Source organism: Lepisma saccharinum, chromosome 9, assembly GCF_977018435.1.
Source record: "Lepisma saccharinum chromosome 9, izLepSacc3.1, whole genome shotgun sequence".
Lineage (NCBI taxonomy): Eukaryota > Metazoa > Arthropoda > Insecta > Zygentoma > Lepismatidae > Lepisma > Lepisma saccharinum.
Window position 1 is genome coordinate 42,475,787 of NC_139237.1, and position 21,031 is coordinate 42,496,817.

Sequence of the window (21,031 nt, forward strand, 5' to 3'; positions counted from 1 at the left end):
CGCCACGCTAAACACATTGCCGTTAAAAAAAATGACCGAGATAGAACTTGACTAGTTAGTTTGTATTTCAAATAAAACACTAGTCAAATTCCGTTCTCGTATAACACTTGTACTTAGATAAAAAATGTAATACTTACAACATGTAACTGCATCATGAAGAAACAGGAAACACAGCAGAAACACAGAAAAAATAGAAATGTGAAAACAAATTTAGATTCCCAAGTTTAAATACCCCGATAGCGGCCAGAAGTTCAAGGCCTCTTCCAGCCACACCTATTTTCCACACTCGAAAATAACAATTCCTTTAAATTCACGCTGATTGGGGTCGTTAACTCTAGACGTCCAGATTTAAAACCCTCAGCCTCTCTTTCCATTAGAAAAATTCCCATCCACCCGCCTTGAATTATATCACCTTCAGCTCCTGTCCTTTTAACATAAAATCCATTTCTTCGTCCAAATTCTCTACCTGCCGTGCCGATTACTATTTTACTGCCCGTATCGCCCCCCCCCCTCCCCCACACACAGACGGCCTTTTCCGCTTACAGGGAGACTTTTAAAATTATCATTTTACGATCTCTTGTCTTTTTCAAGAGAAACAACATCCCGTTATACATTTTCTTTTCTACCTAAAATGGAAGCGATTCAAATCTCTAACCAATTTATTTTCCCCAAATGCCGTGTATTTCTTTCGACACAACAATCTCTCTCGACGGCAACCCTTCCGTCGTGACCTAAATTAACATCGAGTTCATTATTTGTTCTGGCGTCATTTGACCTAGAACGCGTGTTTAGGTTAGTTGCCATTATGCCGCTGGACGAATTCTATGTTGCATTACCTTCCAAAGTAAAGTTGAACTTGTTTCCTGATAATAAAATAGCACATTACCGTACTAAGCTGAGTGAACCAATAGAATTAAATGAACAGTGGGTGGTGGCGACCACAGAGCTTTATTTAACTTGGAGTTTTTATAATATTGTTTCCGATACAAATAGCATTTCATATGAATTTAAACCGAAAAAGAAGGACCAAATTTTTTATAGTGAAAGTATAGTTCCTAAAGGTTTCTACTCCAATATTCCATTACTATTAAACAATATTCCCCCTTTGCCTCCTAGTGCAAATGTACTAAAATTTATAAAAAAAACTGTATTTCATGGTGCATCAGTGAAACGGTGGTTCAAAACCCAAACTCATCAATGTGTGGGATTTATTGTATTATGTTTTTACATTATATGTGCCGTGAGTTACCCCTAACCTATTTTCTGTCATTGTTTGGAACAAACTTAAAAAGAAATGACAGAGTATGGACAAAATTTTCAAGTGCCTTTCCTTAATTTACAGTGTGCCTGCAGTGAATACTACATCGAAGACAGGTGTCTTATTTTCACTATTGCACAAGCAATAGTTGAAAATTATCCCAACCCTACATGTTCTGAATGTGAACTTGGTCAACGAAAAAAAGAACTCCACAAATGTTTAAATCTCGAATGCATAGAAAAAAATAAAATGAAAAAGTTGATCAAAACTTAGAAGGGTATTATCTGCTGCTACTTCCAGCAGGCTCATAAAAGAATATTTATACGTGACAGAAAGGCGTTCGATGCAAAAATGGTCAGTGTAGATATCAAACTAGTTATGAAACTGTATACTAAATTTCTGCATAGTAAATATTTCTACAATAATCACCATATTATATATACATGCAATGATTTGTGGGCTCCAAACAAATAAAAAACAGAACAAAAAGGTGTAATGTATATAAATGAATTTATCACCTGTAATAATAACAAAGTGTACTTTTCGGGGGCGCCAGTACAAACATTACGCAGAAGGGAATTGTACGGTAATCCCGTACGTCACTGTTTGTTTAAACATAATGAAAAGCCAACAAAAAGTTTCACTTTTGTGGGCAGGATACCCGATTGTATTTGTGCTTTAGATTCGCACCGTGTTCACATACATGATCGTTCTTTGGAGAACGAGTTCTGGGAAGCTATTTGTTCCATAAAGTAACAACTTAAAAGCTTTGTAGTTTGAGTAGTTATAATGTATAAATATAACAGCATAGTGTTAAAGCTGTTTACTATCTATGTACAATTTTGCTTGAAAAAAATGAAAAGCGTTGTGTGAACGCTATGTATTATGTATATGTATAATCTGACTTACCAAAAATCTAAGGCGTTGTGTAAACGCTATGAGTAACCTTTTGTAAAATTACTTTGAATTTGTATTCATTTTGTAATAGATTAGTTTTAGAACAATAAACTTGTATGTAGTAGACTTGTGCGTTTTATATCTTTTTTAAGAAATAAAAATAAAAGGTTTATAGATATATATAGAGTGTAAAAGCTAATATTGTTGGTGCAATCGGTCCTAGGTTCGAGCCTTGTTAGGGATTTTGCACAAATCTCAAATACATTAATCGCGACTGTTACTACAATTCATTTTTATCCAGTCTCGCCACGCTAAACACATTGCCGTTAAAAAAAATGACCGAGATAGAACTTGACTAGTTAGTTTGTATTTCAAATAAAACACTAGTCAAATTCCGTTCTCGTATAACACTTGTACTTAGATAAAAAATGTAATACTTACAACATGTAACTGCATCATGAAGAAACAGGAAACACAGCAGAAACACAGAAAAAATAGAAATGTGAAAACAAATTTAGATTCCCAAGTTTAAATACCCCGATAGCGGCCAGAAGTTCAAGGCCTCTTCCAGCCACACCTATTTTCCACACTCGAAAATAACAATTCCTTTAAATTCACGCTGATTGGGGTCGTTAACTCTAGACGTCCAGATTTAAAACCCTCAGCCTCTCTTTCCATTAGAAAAATTCCCATCCACCCGCCTTGAATTATATCACCTTCAGCTCCTGTCCTTTTAACATAAAATCCATTTCTTCGTCCAAATTCTCTACCTGCCGTGCCGATTACTATTTTACTGCCCGTATCGCCCCCCCCCCCCCACACACAGACGGCCTTTTCCGCTTACAGGGAGACTTTTAAAATTATCATTTTACGATCTCTTGTCTTTTTCAAGAGAAACAACATCCCGTTATACATTTTCTTTTCTACCTAAAATGGAAGCGATTCAAATCTCTAACCAATTTATTTTCCCCAAATGCCGTGTATTTCTTTCGACACAACAATCTCTCTCGACGGCAACCCTTCCGTCGTGACCTAAATTAACATCGAGTTCATTATTTGTTCTGGCGTCATTTGACCTAGAACGCGTGTTTAGGTTAGTTGCCATTATGCCGCTGGACGAATTCTATGTTGCATTACCTTCCAAAGTAAACTTGAACTTGTTTCCTGATAATAAAATAGCACATTACCGTACTAAGCTGAGTGAACCAATAGAATTAAATGAACAGTGGGTGGTGGCGACCACAGAGCTTTATTTAACTTGGAGTTTTTATAATATTGTTTCCGATACAAATAGCATTTCATATGAATTTAAACCGAAAAAGAAGGACCAAATTTTTTATAGTGAAAGTATAGTTCCTAAAGGTTTCTACTCCAATATTCCATTACTATTAAACAATATTCCCCCTTTGCCTCCTAGTGCAAATGTACTAAAATTTATAAAAAAAAACTGTATTTCATGGTGCATCAGTGAAACGGTGGTTCAAAACCCAAACTCATCAATGTGTGGGATTTATTGTATTATGTTTTTACATTATATGTGCCGTGAGTTACCCCTAACCTATTTTCTGTCATTGTTTGGAACAAACTTAAAAAGAAATGACAGAGTATGGACAAAATTTTCAAGTGCCTTTCCTTAATTTACAGTGTGCCTGCAGTGAATACTACATCGAAGACAGGTGTCTTATTTTCACTATTGCACAAGCAATAGTTGAAAATTATCCCAACCCTACATGTTCTGAATGTGAACTTGGTCAACGAAAAAAAGAACTCCACAAATGTTTAAATCTCGAATGCATAGAAAAAAATAAAATGAAAAAGTTGATCAAAACTTAGAAGGGTATTATCTGCTGCTACTTCCAGCAGGCTCATAAAAGAATATTTATACGTGACAGAAAGGCGTTCGATGCAAAAATGGTCAGTGTAGATATCAAACTAGTTATGAAACTGTATACTAAATTTCTGCATAGTAAATATTTCTACAATAATCACCATATTATATATACATGCAATGATTTGTGGGCTCCAAACAAATAAAAAACAGAACAAAAAGGTGTAATGTATATAAATGAATTTATCACCTGTAATAATAATAAAGTGTACTTTTCGGGGGCGCCAGTACAAACATTACGCAGAAGGGAATTGTACGGTAATCCCGTACGTCACTGTTTGTTTAAACATAATGAAAAGCCAACAAAAAGTTTCACTTTTGTGGGCAGGATACCCGATTGTATTTGTGCTTTAGATTCGCACCGTGTTCACATACATGATCGTTCTTTGGAGAACGAGTTCTGGGAAGCTATTTGTTCCATAAAGTAACAACTTAAAAGCTTTGTAGTTTGAGTAGTTATAATGTATAAATATAACAGCATAGTGTTAAAGCTGTTTACTATCTATGTACAATTTTGCTTGAAAAAAATGAAAAGCGTTGTGTGAACGCTATGTATTATGTATATGTATAATCTGACTTACCAAAAATCTAAGGCGTTGTGTAAACGCTATGAGTAACCTTTTGTAAAATTACTTTGAATTTGTATTCATTTTGTAATAGATTAGTTTTAGAACAATAAACTTGTATGTAGTAGACTTGTGCGTTTTATATCTTTTTTAAGAAATAAAAATAAAAGGTTTATAGATATATATAGAGTGTAAAAGCTAATATTGTTGGTGCAATCGGTCCTAGGTTCGAGCCTTGTTAGGGATTTTGCACAAATCTCAAATACATTAATCGCGACTGTTACTACAATTCATTTTTATCCAGTCTCGCCACGCTAAACACATTGCCGTTAAAAAAAATGACCGAGATAGAACTTGACTAGTTAGTTTGTATTTCAAATAAAACACTAGTCAAATTCCGTTCTCGTATAACACTTGTACTTAGATAAAAAATGTAATACTTACAACATGTAACTGCATCATGAAGAAACAGGAAACACAGCAGAAACACAGAAAAAATAGAAATGTGAAAACAAATTTAGATTCCCAAGTTTAAATACCCCGATAGCGGCCAGAAGTTCAAGGCCTCTTCCAGCCACACCTATTTTCCACACTCGAAAATAACAATTCCTTTAAATTCACGCTGATTGGGGTCGTTAACTCTAGACGTCCAGATTTAAAACCCTCAGCCTCTCTTTCCATTAGAAAAATTCCCATCCACCCGCCTTGAATTATATCACCTTCAGCTCCTGTCCTTTTAACATAAAATCCATTTCTTCGTCCAAATTCTCTACCTGCCGTGCCGATTACTATTTTACTGCCCGTATCGCCCCCCCCCCTCCCCCACACACAGACGGCCTTTTCCGCTTACAGGGAGACTTTTAAAATTATCATTTTACGATCTCTTGTCTTTTTCAAGAGAAACAACATCCCGTTATACATTTTCTTTTCTACCTAAAATGGAAGCGATTCAAATCTCTAACCAATTTATTTTCCCCAAATGCCGTGTATTTCTTTCGACACAACAATCTCTCTCGACGGCAACCCTTCCGTCGTGACCTAAATTAACATCGAGTTCATTATTTGTTCTGGCGTCATTTGACCTAGAACGCGTGTTTAGGTTAGTTGCCATTATGCCGCTGGACGAATTCTATGTTGCATTACCTTCCAAAGTAAACTTGAACTTGTTTCCTGATAATAAAATAGCACATTACCGTACTAAGCTGAGTGAACCAATAGAATTAAATGAACAGTGGGTGGTGGCGACCACAGAGCTTTATTTAACTTGGAGTTTTTATAATATTGTTTCCGATACAAATAGCATTTCATATGAATTTAAACCGAAAAAGAAGGACCAAATTTTTTATAGTGAAAGTATAGTTCCTAAAGGTTTCTACTCCAATATTCCATTACTATTAAACAATATTCCCCCTTTGCCTCCTAGTGCAAATGTACTAAAATTTATAAAAAAACTGTATTTCATGGTGCATCAGTGAAACGGTGGTTCAAAACCCAAACTCATCAATGTGTGGGATTTATTGTATTATGTTTTTACATTATATGTGCCGTGAGTTACCCCTAACCTATTTTCTGTCATTGTTTGGAACAAACTTAAAAAGAAATGACAGAGTATGGACAAAATTTTCAAGTGCCTTTCCTTAATTTACAGTGTGCCTGCAGTGAATACTACATCGAAGACAGGTGTCTTATTTTCACTATTGCACAAGCAATAGTTGAAAATTATCCCAACCCTACATGTTCTGAATGTGAACTTGGTCAACGAAAAAAAGAACTCCACAAATGTTTAAATCTCGAATGCATAGAAAAAAATAAAATGAAAAAGTTGATCAAAACTTAGAAGGGTATTATCTGCTGCTACTTCCAGCAGGCTCATAAAAGAATATTTATACGTGACAGAAAGGCGTTCGATGCAAAAATGGTCAGTGTAGATATCAAACTAGTTATGAAACTGTATACTAAATTTCTGAATAGTAAATATTTCTACAATAATCACCATATTATATATACATGCAATGATTTGTGGGCTCCAAACAAATAAAAAACAGAACAAAAAGGTGTAATGTATATAAATGAATTTATCACCTGTAATAATAATAAAGTGTACTTTTCGGGGGCGCCAGTACAAACATTACGCAGAAGGGAATTGTACGGTAATCCCGTACGTCACTGTTTGTTTAAACATAATGAAAAGCCAACAAAAAGTTTCACTTTTGTGGGCAGGATACCCGATTGTATTTGTGCTTTAGGTTCGCACCGTGTTCACATACATGATCGTTCTTTGGAGAACGAGTTCTGGGAAGCTATTTGTTCCATAAAGTAACAACTTAAAAGCTTTGTAGTTTGAGTAGTTATAATGTATAAATATAACAGCATAGTGTTAAAGCTGTTTACTATCTATGTACAATTTTGCTTGAAAAAAATGAAAAGCGTTGTGTGAACGCTATGTATTATGTATATGTATAATCTGACTTACCAAAAATCTAAGGCGTTGTGTAAACGCTATGAGTAACCTTTTGTAAAATTACTTTGAATTTGTATTCATTTTGTAATAGATTAGTTTTAGAACAATAAACTTGTATGTAGTAGACTTGTGCGTTTTATATCTTTTTTAAGAAATAAAAATAAAAGGTTTATAGATATATATAGAGTGTAAAAGCTAATATTGTTGGTGCAATCGGTCCTAGGTTCGAGCCTTGTTAGGGATTTTGCACAAATCTCAAATACATTAATCGCGACTGTTACTACAATTCATTTTTATCCAGTCTCGCCACGCTAAACACATTGCCGTTAAAAAAAATGACCGAGATAGAACTTGACTAGTTAGTTTGTATTTCAAATAAAACACTAGTCAAATTCCGTTCTCGTATAACACTTGTACTTAGATAAAAAATGTAATACTTACAACATGTAACTGCATCATGAAGAAACAGGAAACACAGCAGAAACACAGAAAAAATAGAAATGTGAAAACAAATTTAGATTCCCAAGTTTAAATACCCCGATAGCGGCCAGAAGTTCAAGGCCTCTTCCAGCCACACCTATTTTCCACACTCGAAAATAACAATTCCTTTAAATTCACGCTGATTGGGGTCGTTAACTCTAGACGTCCAGATTTAAAACCCTCAGCCTCTCTTTCCATTAGAAAAATTCCCATCCACCCGCCTTGAATTATATCACCTTCAGCTCCTGTCCTTTTAACATAAAATCCATTTCTTCGTCCAAATTCTCTACCTGCCGTGCCGATTACTATTTTACTGCCCGTATCGCCCCCCCCCCCCCCACACACAGACGGCCTTTTCCGCTTACAGGGAGACTTTTAAAATTATCATTTTACGATCTCTTGTCTTTTTCAAGAGAAACAACATCCCGTTATACATTTTCTTTTCTACCTAAAATGGAAGCGATTCAAATCTCTAACCAATTTATTTTCCCCAAATGCCGTGTATTTCTTTCGACACAACAATCTCTCTCGACGGCAACCCTTCCGTCGTGACCTAAATTAACATCGAGTTCATTATTTGTTCTGGCGTCATTTGACCTAGAACGCGTGTTTAGGTTAGTTGCCATTATGCCGCTGGACGAATTCTATGTTGCATTACCTTCCAAAGTAAACTTGAACTTGTTTCCTGATAATAAAATAGCACATTACCGTACTAAGCTGAGTGAACCAATAGAATTAAATGAACAGTGGGTGGTGGCGACCACAGAGCTTTATTTAACTTGGAGTTTTTATAATATTGTTTCCGATACAAATAGCATTTCATATGAATTTAAACCGAAAAAGAAGGACCAAATTTTTTATAGTGAAAGTATAGTTCCTAAAGGTTTCTACTCCAATATTCCATTACTATTAAACAATATTCCCCCTTTGCCTCCTAGTGCAAATGTACTAAAATTTATAAAAAAAACTGTATTTCATGGTGCATCAGTGAAACGGTGGTTCAAAACCCAAACTCATCAATGTGTGGGATTTATTGTATTATGTTTTTACATTATATGTGCCGTGAGTTACCCCTAACCTATTTTCTGTCATTGTTTGGAACAAACTTAAAAAGAAATGACAGAGTATGGACAAAATTTTCAAGTGCCTTTCCTTAATTTACAGTGTGCCTGCAGTGAATACTACATCGAAGACAGGTGTCTTATTTTCACTATTGCACAAGCAATAGTTGAAAATTATCCCAACCCTACATGTTCTGAATGTGAACTTGGTCAACGAAAAAAAGAACTCCACAAATGTTTAAATCTCGAATGCATAGAAAAAAATAAAATGAAAAAGTTGATCAAAACTTAGAAGGGTATTATCTGCTGCTACTTCCAGCAGGCTCATAAAAGAATATTTATACGTGACAGAAAGGCGTTCGATGCAAAAATGGTCAGTGTAGATATCAAACTAGTTATGAAACTGTATACTAAATTTCTGCATAGTAAATATTTCTACAATAATCACCATATTATATATACATGCAATGATTTGTGGGCTCCAAACAAATAAAAAACAGAACAAAAAGGTGTAATGTATATAAATGAATTTATCACCTGTAATAATAATAAAGTGTACTTTTCGGGGGCGCCAGTACAAACATTACGCAGAAGGGAATTGTACGGTAATCCCGTACGTCACTGTTTGTTTAAACATAATGAAAAGCCAACAAAAAGTTTCACTTTTGTGGGCAGGATACCCGATTGTATTTGTGCTTTAGATTCGCACCGTGTTCACATACATGATCGTTCTTTGGAGAACGAGTTCTGGGAAGCTATTTGTTCCATAAAGTAACAACTTAAAAGCTTTGTAGTTTGAGTAGTTATAATGTATAAATATAACAGCATAGTGTTAAAGCTGTTTACTATCTATGTACAATTTTGCTTGAAAAAAATGAAAAGCGTTGTGTGAACGCTATGTATTATGTATATGTATAATCTGACTTACCAAAAATCTAAGGCGTTGTGTAAACGCTATGAGTAACCTTTTGTAAAATTACTTTGAATTTGTATTCATTTTGTAATAGATTAGTTTTAGAACAATAAACTTGTATGTAGTAGACTTGTGCGTTTTATATCTTTTTTAAGAAATAAAAATAAAAGGTTTATAGATATATATAGAGTGTAAAAGCTAATATTGTTGGTGCAATCGGTCCTAGGTTCGAGCCTTGTTAGGGATTTTGCACAAATCTCAAATACATTAATCGCGACTGTTACTACAATTCATTTTTATCCAGTCTCGCCACGCTAAACACATTGCCGTTAAAAAAAATGACCGAGATAGAACTTGACTAGTTAGTTTGTATTTCAAATAAAACACTAGTCAAATTCCGTTCTCGTATAACACTTGTACTTAGATAAAAAATGTAATACTTACAACATGTAACTGCATCATGAAGAAACAGGAAACACAGCAGAAACACAGAAAAAATAGAAATGTGAAAACAAATTTAGATTCCCAAGTTTAAATACCCCGATAGCGGCCAGAAGTTCAAGGCCTCTTCCAGCCACACCTATTTTCCACACTGGAAAATAACAATTCCTTTAAATTCACGCTGATTGGGGTCGTTAACTCTAGACGTCCAGATTTAAAACCCTCAGCCTCTCTTTCCATTAGAAAAATTCCCATCCACCCGCCTTGAATTATATCACCTTCAGCTCCTGTCCTTTTAACATAAAATCCATTTCTTCGTCCAAATTCTCTACCTGCCGTGCCGATTACTATTTTACTGCCCGTATTGCCCCCCCCCCCCCACACACAGACGGCTTTTTCCGCTTACAGGGAGACTTTTAAAATTATCATTTTACGATCTCTTGTCTTTTTCAAGAGAAACAACATCCCGTTATACATTTTCTTTTCTACCTAAAATGGAAGCGATTCAAATCTCTAACCAATTTATTTTCCCCAAATGCCGTGTATTTCTTTCGACACAACAATCTCTCTCGACGGCAACCCTTCCGTCGTGACCTAAATTAACATCGAGTTCATTATTTGTTCTGGCGTCATTTGACCTAGAACGCGTGTTTAGGTTAGTTGCCATTATGCCGCTGGACGAATTCTATGTTGCATTACCTTCCAAAGTAAAGTTGAACTTGTTTCCTGATAATAAAATAGCACATTACCGTACTAAGCTGAGTGAACCAATAGAATTAAATGAACAGTGGGTGGTGGCGACCACAGAGCTTTATTTAACTTGGAGTTTTTATAATATTGTTTCCGATACAAATAGCATTTCATATGAATTTAAACCGAAAAAGAAGGACCAAATTTTTTATAGTGAAAGTATAGTTCCTAAAGGTTTCTACTCCAATATTCCATTACTATTAAACAATATTCCCCCTTTGCCTCCTAGTGCAAATGTACTAAAATTTATAAAAAAAAACTGTATTTCATGGTGCATCAGTGAAACGGTGGTTCAAAACCCAAACTCATCAATGTGTGGGATTTATTGTATTATGTTTTTACATTATATGTGCCGTGAGTTACCCCTAACCTATTTTCTGTCATTGTTTGGAACAAACTTAAAAAGAAATGACAGAGTATGGACAAAATTTTCAAGTGCCTTTCCTTAATTTACAGTGTGCCTGCAGTGAATACTACATCGAAGACAGGTGTCTTATTTTCACTATTGCACAAGCAATAGTTGAAAATTATCCCAACCCTACATGTTCTGAATGTGAACTTGGTCAACGAAAAAAAGAACTCCACAAATGTTTAAATCTCGAATGCATAGAAAAAAATAAAATGAAAAAGTTGATCAAAACTTAGAAGGGTATTATCTGCTGCTACTTCCAGCAGGCTCATAAAAGAATATTTATACGTGACAGAAAGGCGTTCGATGCAAAAATGGTCAGTGTAGATATCAAACTAGTTATGAAACTGTATACTAAATTTCTGCATAGTAAATATTTCTACAATAATCACCATATTATATATACATGCAATGATTTGTGGGCTCCAAACAAATAAAAAACAGAACAAAAAGGTGTAATGTATATAAATGAATTTATCACCTGTAATAATAATAAAGTGTACTTTTCGGGGGCGCCAGTACAAACATTACGCAGAAGGGAATTGTACGGTAATCCCGTACGTCACTGTTTGTTTAAACATAATGAAAAGCCAACAAAAAGTTTCACTTTTGTGGGCAGGATACCCGATTGTATTTGTGCTTTAGATTCGCACCGTGTTCACATACATGATCGTTCTTTGGAGAACGAGTTCTGGGAAGCTATTTGTTCCATAAAGTAACAACTTAAAAGCTTTGTAGTTTGAGTAGTTATAATGTATAAATATAACAGCATAGTGTTAAAGCTGTTTACTATCTATGTACAATTTTGCTTGAAAAAAATGAAAAGCGTTGTGTGAACGCTATGTATTATGTATATGTATAATCTGACTTACCAAAAATCTAAGGCGTTGTGTAAACGCTATGAGTAACCTTTTGTAAAATTACTTTGAATTTGTATTCATTTTGTAATAGATTAGTTTTAGAACAATAAACTTGTATGTAGTAGACTTGTGCGTTTTATATCTTTTTTAAGAAATAAAAATAAAAGGTTTATAGATATATATAGAGTGTAAAAGCTAATATTGTTGGTGCAATCGGTCCTAGGTTCGAGCCTTGTTAGGGATTTTGCACAAATCTCAAATACATTAATCGCGACTGTTACTACAATTCATTTTTATCCAGTCTCGCCACGCTAAACACATTGCCGTTAAAAAAAATGACCGAGATAGAACTTGACTAGTTAGTTTGTATTTCAAATAAAACACTAGTCAAATTCCGTTCTCGTATAACACTTGTACTTAGATAAAAAATGTAATACTTACAACATGTAACTGCATCATGAAGAAACAGGAAACACAGCAGAAACACAGAAAAAATAGAAATGTGAAAACAAATTTAGATTCCCAAGTTTAAATACCCCGATAGCGGCCAGAAGTTCAAGGCCTCTTCCAGCCACACCTATTTTCCACACTCGAAAATAACAATTCCTTTAAATTCACGCTGATTGGGGTCGTTAACTCTAGACGTCCAGATTTAAAACCCTCAGCCTCTCTTTCCATTAGAAAAATTCCCATCCACCCGCCTTGAATTATATCACCTTCAGCTCCTGTCCTTTTAACATAAAATCCATTTCTTCGTCCAAATTCTCTACCTGCCGTGCCGATTACTATTTTACTGCCCGTATCGCCCCCCCCTCCCCCACACACAGACGGCCTTTTCCGCTTACAGGGAGACTTTTAAAATTATCATTTTACGATCTCTTGTCTTTTTCAAGAGAAACAACATCCCGTTAGAATTTTCTTTTCTACCTAAAATGGAAGCGATTCAAATCTCTAACCAATTTATTTTCCCCAAATGCCGTGTATTTCTTTCGACACAACAATCTCTCTCGACGGCAACCCTTCCGTCGTGACCTAAATTAACATCGAGTTCATTATTTGTTCTGGCGTCATTTGACCTAGAACGCGTGTTTAGGTTAGTTGCCATTATGCCGCTAGACGAATTCTATGTTGCATTACCTTCCAAAGTAAACTTGAACTTGTTTCCTGATAATAAAATAGCACATTACCGTACTAAGCTGAGTGAACCAATAGAATTAAATGAACAGTGGGTGGTGGCGACCACAGAGCTTTATTTAACTTGGAGTTTTTATAATATTGTTTCCGATACAAATAGCATTTCATATGAATTTAAACCGAAAAAGAAGGACCAAATTTTTTATAGTGAAAGTATAGTTCCTAAAGGTTTCTACTCCAATATTCCATTACTATTAAACAATATTCCCCCTTTGCCTCCTAGTGCAAATGTACTAAAATTTATAAAAAAACTGTATTTCATGGTGCATCAGTGAAACGGTGGTTCAAAACCCAAACTCATCAATGTGTGGGATTTATTGTATTATGTTTTTACATTATATGTGCCGTGAGTTACCCCTAACCTATTTTCTGTCATTGTTTGGAACAAACTTAAAAAGAAATGACAGAGTATGGACAAAATTTTCAAGTGCCTTTCCTTAATTTACAGTGTGCCTGCAGTGAATACTACATCGAAGACAGGTGTCTTATTTTCACTATTGCACAAGCAATAGTTGAAAATTATCCCAACCCTACATGTTCTGAATGTGAACTTGGTCAACGAAAAAAAGAACTCCACAAATGTTTAAATCTCGAATGCATAGAAAAAAATAAAATGAAAAAGTTGATCAAAACTTAGAAGGGTATTATCTGCTGCTACTTCCAGCAGGCTCATAAAAGAATATTTATACGTGACAGAAAGGCGTTCGATGCAAAAATGGTCAGTGTAGATATCAAACTAGTTATGAAACTGTATACTAAATTTCTGCATAGTAAATATTTCTACAATAATCACCATATTATATATACATGCAATGATTTGTGGGCTCCAAACAAATAAAAAACAGAACAAAAAGGTGTAATGTATATAAATGAATTTATCACCTGTAATAATAATAAAGTGTACTTTTCGGGGGCGCCAGTACAAACATTACGCAGAAGGGAATTGTACGGTAATCCCGTACGTCACTGTTTGTTTAAACATAATGAAAAGCCAACAAAAAGTTTCACTTTTGTGGGCAGGATACCCGATTGTATTTGTGCTTTAGATTCGCACCGTGTTCACATACATGATCGTTCTTTGGAGAACGAGTTCTGGGAAGCTATTTGTTCCATAAAGTAACAACTTAAAAGCTTTGTAGTTTGAGTAGTTATAATGTATAAATATAACAGCATAGTGTTAAAGCTGTTTACTATCTATGTACAATTTTGCTTGAAAAGAATGAAAAGCGTAGTGTGAACGCTATGTATTATGTATATGTATAATCTGACTTACCAAAAATCTAAGGCGTTGTGTAAACGCTATGAGTAACCTTTTGTAAAATTACTTTGAATTTGTATTCATTTTGTAATAGATTAGTTTTAGAACAATAAACTTGTATGTAGTAGACTTGTGCGTTTTATATCTTTTTTAAGAAATAAAAATAAAAGGTTTATAGATATATATAGAGTGTAAAAGCTAATATTGTTGGTGCAATCGGTCCTAGGTTCGAGCCTTGTTAGGGATTTTGCACAAATCTCAAATACATTAATCGCGACTGTTACTACAATTCATTTTTATCCAGTCTCGCCACGCTAAACACATTGCCGTTAAAAAAAATGACCGAGATAGAACTTGACTAGTTAGTTTGTATTTCAAATAAAACACTAGTCAAATTCCGTTCTCGTATAACACTTGTACTTAGATAAAAAATGTAATACTTACAACATGTAACTGCATCATGAAGAAACAGGAAACACAGCAGAAACACAGAAAAAATAGAAATGTGAAAACAAATTTAGATTCCCAAGTTTAAATACCCCGATAGCGGCCAGAAGTTCAAGGCCTCTTCCAGCCACACCTATTTTCCACACTCGAAAATAACAATTCCTTTAAATTCACGCTGATTGGGGTCGTTAACTCTAGACGTCCAGATTTAAAACCCTCAGCCTCTCTTTCCATTAGAAAAATTCCCATCCACCCGCCTTGAATTATATCACCTTCAGCTCCTGTCCTTTTAACATAAAATCCATTTCTTCGTCCAAATTCTCTACCTGCCGTGCCGATTACTATTTTACTGCCCGTATCGCCCCCCCCCTCCCCCACACACAGACGGCCTTTTCCGCTTACAGGGAGACTTTTAAAATTATCATTTTACGATCTCTTGTCTTTTTCAAGAGAAACAACATCCCGTTATACATTTTCTTTTCTACCTAAAATGGAAGCGATTCAAATCTCTAACCAATTTATTTTCCCCAAATGCCGTGTATTTCTTTCGACACAACAATCTCTCTCGACGGCAACCCTTCCGTCGTGACCTAAATTAACATCGAGTTCATTATTTGTTCTGGCGTCATTTGACCTAGAACGCGTGTTTAGGTTAGTTGCCATTATGCCGCTGGACGAATTCTATGTTGCATTACCTTCCAAAGTAAACTTGAACTTGTTTCCTGATAATAAAATAGCACATTACCGTACTAAGCTGAGTGAACCAATAGAATTAAATGAACAGTGGGTGGTGGCGACCACAGAGCTTTATTTAACTTGGAGTTTTTATAATATTGTTTCCGATACAAATAGCATTTCATATGAATTTAAACCGAAAAAGAAGGACCAAATTTTTTATAGTGAAAGTATAGTTCCTAAAGGTTTCTACTCCAATATTCCATTACTATTAAACAATATTCCCCCTTTGCCTCCTAGTGCAAATGTACTAAAATTTATAAAAAAACTGTATTTCATGGTGCATCAGTGAAACGGTGGTTCAAAACCCAAACTCATCAATGTGTGGGATTTATTGTATTATGTTTTTACATTATATGTGCCGTGAGTTACCCCTAACCTATTTTCTGTCATTGTTTGGAACAAACTTAAAAAGAAATGACAGAGTATGGACAAAATTTTCAAGTGCCTTTCCTTAATTTACAGTGTGCCTGCAGTGAATACTACATCGAAGACAGGTGTCTTATTTTCACTATTGCACAAGCAATAGTTGAAAATTATCCCAACCCTACATGTTCTGAATGTGAACTTGGTCAACGAAAAAAAGAACTCCACAAATGTTTAAATCTCGAATGCATAGAAAAAAATAAAATGAAAAAGTTGATCAAAACTTAGAAGGGTATTATCTGCTGCTACTTCCAGCAGGCTCATAAAAGAATATTTATACGTGACAGAAAGGCGTTCGATGCAAAAATGGTCAGTGTAGATATCAAACTAGTTATGAAACTGTATACTAAATTTCTGCATAGTAAATATTTCTACAATAATCACCATATTATATATACATGCAATGATTTGTGGGCTCCAAACAAATAAAAAACAGAACAAAAAGGTGTAATGTATATAAATGAATTTATCACCTGTAATAATAATAAAGTGTACTTTTCGGGGGCGCCAGTACAAACATTACGCAGAAGGGAATTGTACGGTAATCCCGTACGTCACTGTTTGTTTAAACATAATGAAAAGCCAACAAAAAGTTTCACTTTTGTGGGCAGGATACCCGATTGTATTTGTGCTTTAGATTCGCACCGTGTTCACATACATGATCGTTCTTTGGAGAACGAGTTCTGGGAAGCTATTTGTTCCATAAAGTAACAACTTAAAAGCTTTGTAGTTTGAGTAGTTATAATGTATAAATATAACAGCATAGTGTTAAAGCTGTTTACTATCTATGTACAATTTTGCTTGAAAAAAATGAAAAGCGTTGTGTGAACGCTATGTATTATGTATATGTATAATCTGACTTACCAAAAATCTAAGGCGTTGTGTAAACGCTATGAGTAACCTTTTGTAAAATTACTTTGAATTTGTATTCATTTTGTAATAGATTAGTTTTAGAACAATAAACTTGTATGTAGTAGACTTGTGCGTTTTATATCTTTTTTAAGAAATAAAAATAAAAGGTTTATAGATATATATAGAGTGTAAAAGCTAATATTGTTGGTGCAATCGGTCCTAGGTTCGAGCCTTGTTAGGGATTTTGCACAAATCTCAAATACATTAATCGCGACTGTTACTACAATTCATTTTTATCCAGTCTCGCCACGCTAAACACATTGCCGTTAAAAAAAATGACCGAGATAGAACTTGACTAGTTAGTTTGTATTTCAAATAAAACACTAGTCAAATTCCGTTCTCGTATAACACTTGTACTTAGATAAAAAATGTAATACTTACAACATGTAACTGCATCATGAAGAAACAGGAAACACAGCAGAAACACAGAAAAAATAGAAATGTGAAAACAAATTTAGATTCCCAAGTTTAAATACCCCGATAGCGGCCAGAAGTTCAAGGCCTCTTCCAGCCACACCTATTTTCCACACTCGAAAATAACAATTCCTTTAAATTCACGCTGATTGGGGTCGTTAACTCTAGACGTCCAGATTTAAAACCCTCAGCCTCTCTTTCCATTAGAAAAATTCCCATCCACCCGCCTTGAATTATATCACCTTCAGCTCCTGTCCTTTTAACATAAAATCCATTTCTTCGTCCAAATTCTCTACCTGCCGTGCCGATTACTATTTTACTGCCCGTATTGCCCCCCCCCCCCACACACAGACGGCTTTTTCCGCTTACAGGGAGACTTTTAAAATTATCATTTTACGATCTCTTGTCTTTTTCAAGAGAAACAACATCCCGTTATACATTTTCTTTTCTACCTAAAATGGAAGCGATTCAAATCTCTAACCAATTTATTTTCCCCAAATGCCGTGTATTTCTTTCGACACAACAATCTCTCTCGACGGCAACCCTTCCGTCGTGACCTAAATTAACATCGAGTTCATTATTTGTTCTGGCGTCATTTGACCTAGAACGCGTGTTTAGGTTAGTTGCCATTATGCCGCTGGACGAATTCTATGTTGCATTACCTTCCAAAGTAAACTTGAACTTGTTTCCTGATAATAAAATAGCACATTACCGTACTAAGCTGAGTGAACCAATAGAATTAAATGAACAGTGGGTGGTGGCGACCACAGAGCTTTATTTAACTTGGAGTTTTTATAATATTGTTTCCGATACAAATAGCATTTCATATGAATTTAAACCGAAAAAGAAGGACCAAATTTTTTATAGTGAAAGTATAGTTCCTAAAGGTTTCTACTCCAATATTCCATTACTATTAAACAATATTCCCCCTTTGCCTCCTAGTGCAAATGTACTAAAATTTATAAAAAAAACTGTATTTCATGGTGCATCAGTGAAACGGTGGTTCAAAACCCAAACTCATCAATGTGTGGGATTTATTGTATTATGTTTTTACATTATATGTGCCGTGAGTTACCCCTAACCTATTTTCTGTCATTGTTTGGAACAAACTTAAAAAGAAATGACAGAGTATGGACAAAATTTTCAAGTGCCTTTCCTTAATTTACAGTGTGCCTGCAGTGAATACTACATCGAAGACAGGTGTCTTATTTTCACTATTGCACAAGCAATAGTTGAAAATTATCCCAACCCTACATGTTCTGAATGTGAACTTGGTCAACGAAAAAAAGAACTCCACAAATGTTTAAATCTCGAATGCATAGAAAAAAATAAAATGAAAAAGTTGATCAAAACTTAGAAGGGTATTATCTGCTGCTACTTCCAGCAGGCTCATAAAAGAATATTTATACGTGACAGAAAGGCGTTCGATGCAAAAATGGTCAGTGTAGATATCAAACTAGTTATGAAACTGTATACTAAATTTCTGCATAGTAAATATTTCTACAATAATCACCATATTATATATACATGCAATGATTTGTGGGCTCCAAACAAATAAAAAACAGAACAAAAAGGTGTAATGTATATAAATGAATTTATCACCTGTAATAATAATAAAGTGTACTTTTCGGGGGCGCCAGTACAAACATTACGCAGAAGGGAATTGTACGGTAATCCCGTACGTCACTGTTTGTTTAAACATAATGAAAAGCCAACAAAAAGTTTCACTTTTGTGGGCAGGATACCCGATTGTATTTGTGCTTTAGATTCGCACCGTGTTCACATACATGATCGTTCTTTGGAGAACGAGTTCTGGGAAGCTATTTGTTCCATAAAGTAACAACTTAAAAGCTTTGTAGTTTGAGTAGTTATAATGTATAAATATAACAGCATAGTGTTAAAGCTGTTTACTATCTATGTACAATTTTGCTTGAAAAAAATGAAAAGCGTTGTGTGAACGCTATGTATTATGTATATGTATAATCTGACTTACCAAAAATCTAAGGCGTTGTGTAAACGCTATGAGTAACCTTTTGTAAAATTACTTTGAATTTGTATTCATTTTGTAATAGATTAGTTTTAGAACAATAAACTTGTATGTAGTAGACTTGTGCGTTTTATATCTTTTTTAAGAAATAAAAATAAAAGGTTTATAGATATATATAGAGTGTAAAAGCTAATATTGTTGGTGCAATCGGTCCTAGGTTCGAGCCTTGTTAGGGATTTTGCACAAATCTCAAATACATTAATCGCGACTGTTACTACAATTCATTTTTATCCAGTCTCGCCACGCTAAACACATTGCCGTTAAAAAAAATGACCGAGATAGAACTTGACTAGTTAGTTTGTATTTCAAATAAAACACTAGTCAAATTCCGTTCTCGTATAACACTTGTACTTAGATAAAAAATGTAATACTTACAACATGTAACTGCATCATGAAGAAACAGGAAACACAGCAGAAACACAGAAACAATAGAAATGTGAAAACAAATTTAGATTCCCAAGTTTAAATACCCCGATAGCGGCCAGAAGTTCAAGGCCTCTTCCAGCCACACCTATTTTCCACACTGGAAAATAATAATTCCTTTAAATTCACGCTGATTGGGGTCGTTAACTCTAGACGTCCAGATTTAAAACCCTCAGCCTCTCTTTCCATTAGAAAAATTCCCATCCACCCGCCTTGAATTATATCACCTTCAGCTCCTGTCCTTTTAACATAAAATCCATTTCTTCGTCCAAATTCTCTACCTGCCGTGCCGATTACTATTTTACTGCCCGTATCGCCCCCCCCCCCCCCCACACACAGACGGCCTTTTCCGCTTACAGGGAGACTTTTAAAATTATCATTTTACGATCTCTTGTCTTTTTCAAGAGAAACAACATCCCGTTATACATTTTCTTTTCTACCTAAAATGGAAGCGATTCAAATCTCTAACCAATTTATTTTCCCCAAATGCCGTGTATTTCTTTCGACACAACAATCTCTCTCGACGGCAACCCTTCCGTCGTGACCTAAATTAACATCGAGTTCATTATTTGTTCTGGCGTCATTTGACCTAGAACGCGTGTTTAGGTTAGTTGCCATTATGCCGCTGGACGAATTCTATGTTGCATTACCTTCCAAAGTAAACTTGAACTTGTTTCCTGATAATAAAATAGCACATTACCGTACTAAGCTGAGTGAACCAATAGAATTAAATGAACAGTGGGTGGTGGCGACCACAGAGCTTTATTTAACTTGGAGTTTTTATAATATTGTTTCCGATACAAATAGCATTTCATATGAATTTAAACCGAAAAAGAAGGACCAAATTTTTTATAGTGAAAGTATAGTTCCTAAAGGTTTCTACTCCAATATTCCATTACTATTAAACAATATTCCCCCTTTGCCTCCTAGTGCAAATGTACTAAAATTTATAAAAAAACTGTATTTCATGGTGCATCAGTGAAACGGTGGTTCAAAACCCAAACTCATCAATGTGTGGGATTTATTGTATTATGTTTTTACATTATGTGTGCCGTGAGTTACCCCTAACCTATTTTCTGTCATTGTTTGGAACAAACTTAAAAAGAAATGACAGAGTATGGACAAAATTTTCAAGTGCCTTTCCTTAATTTACAGTGTGCCTGCAGTGAATACTACATCGAAGACAGGTGT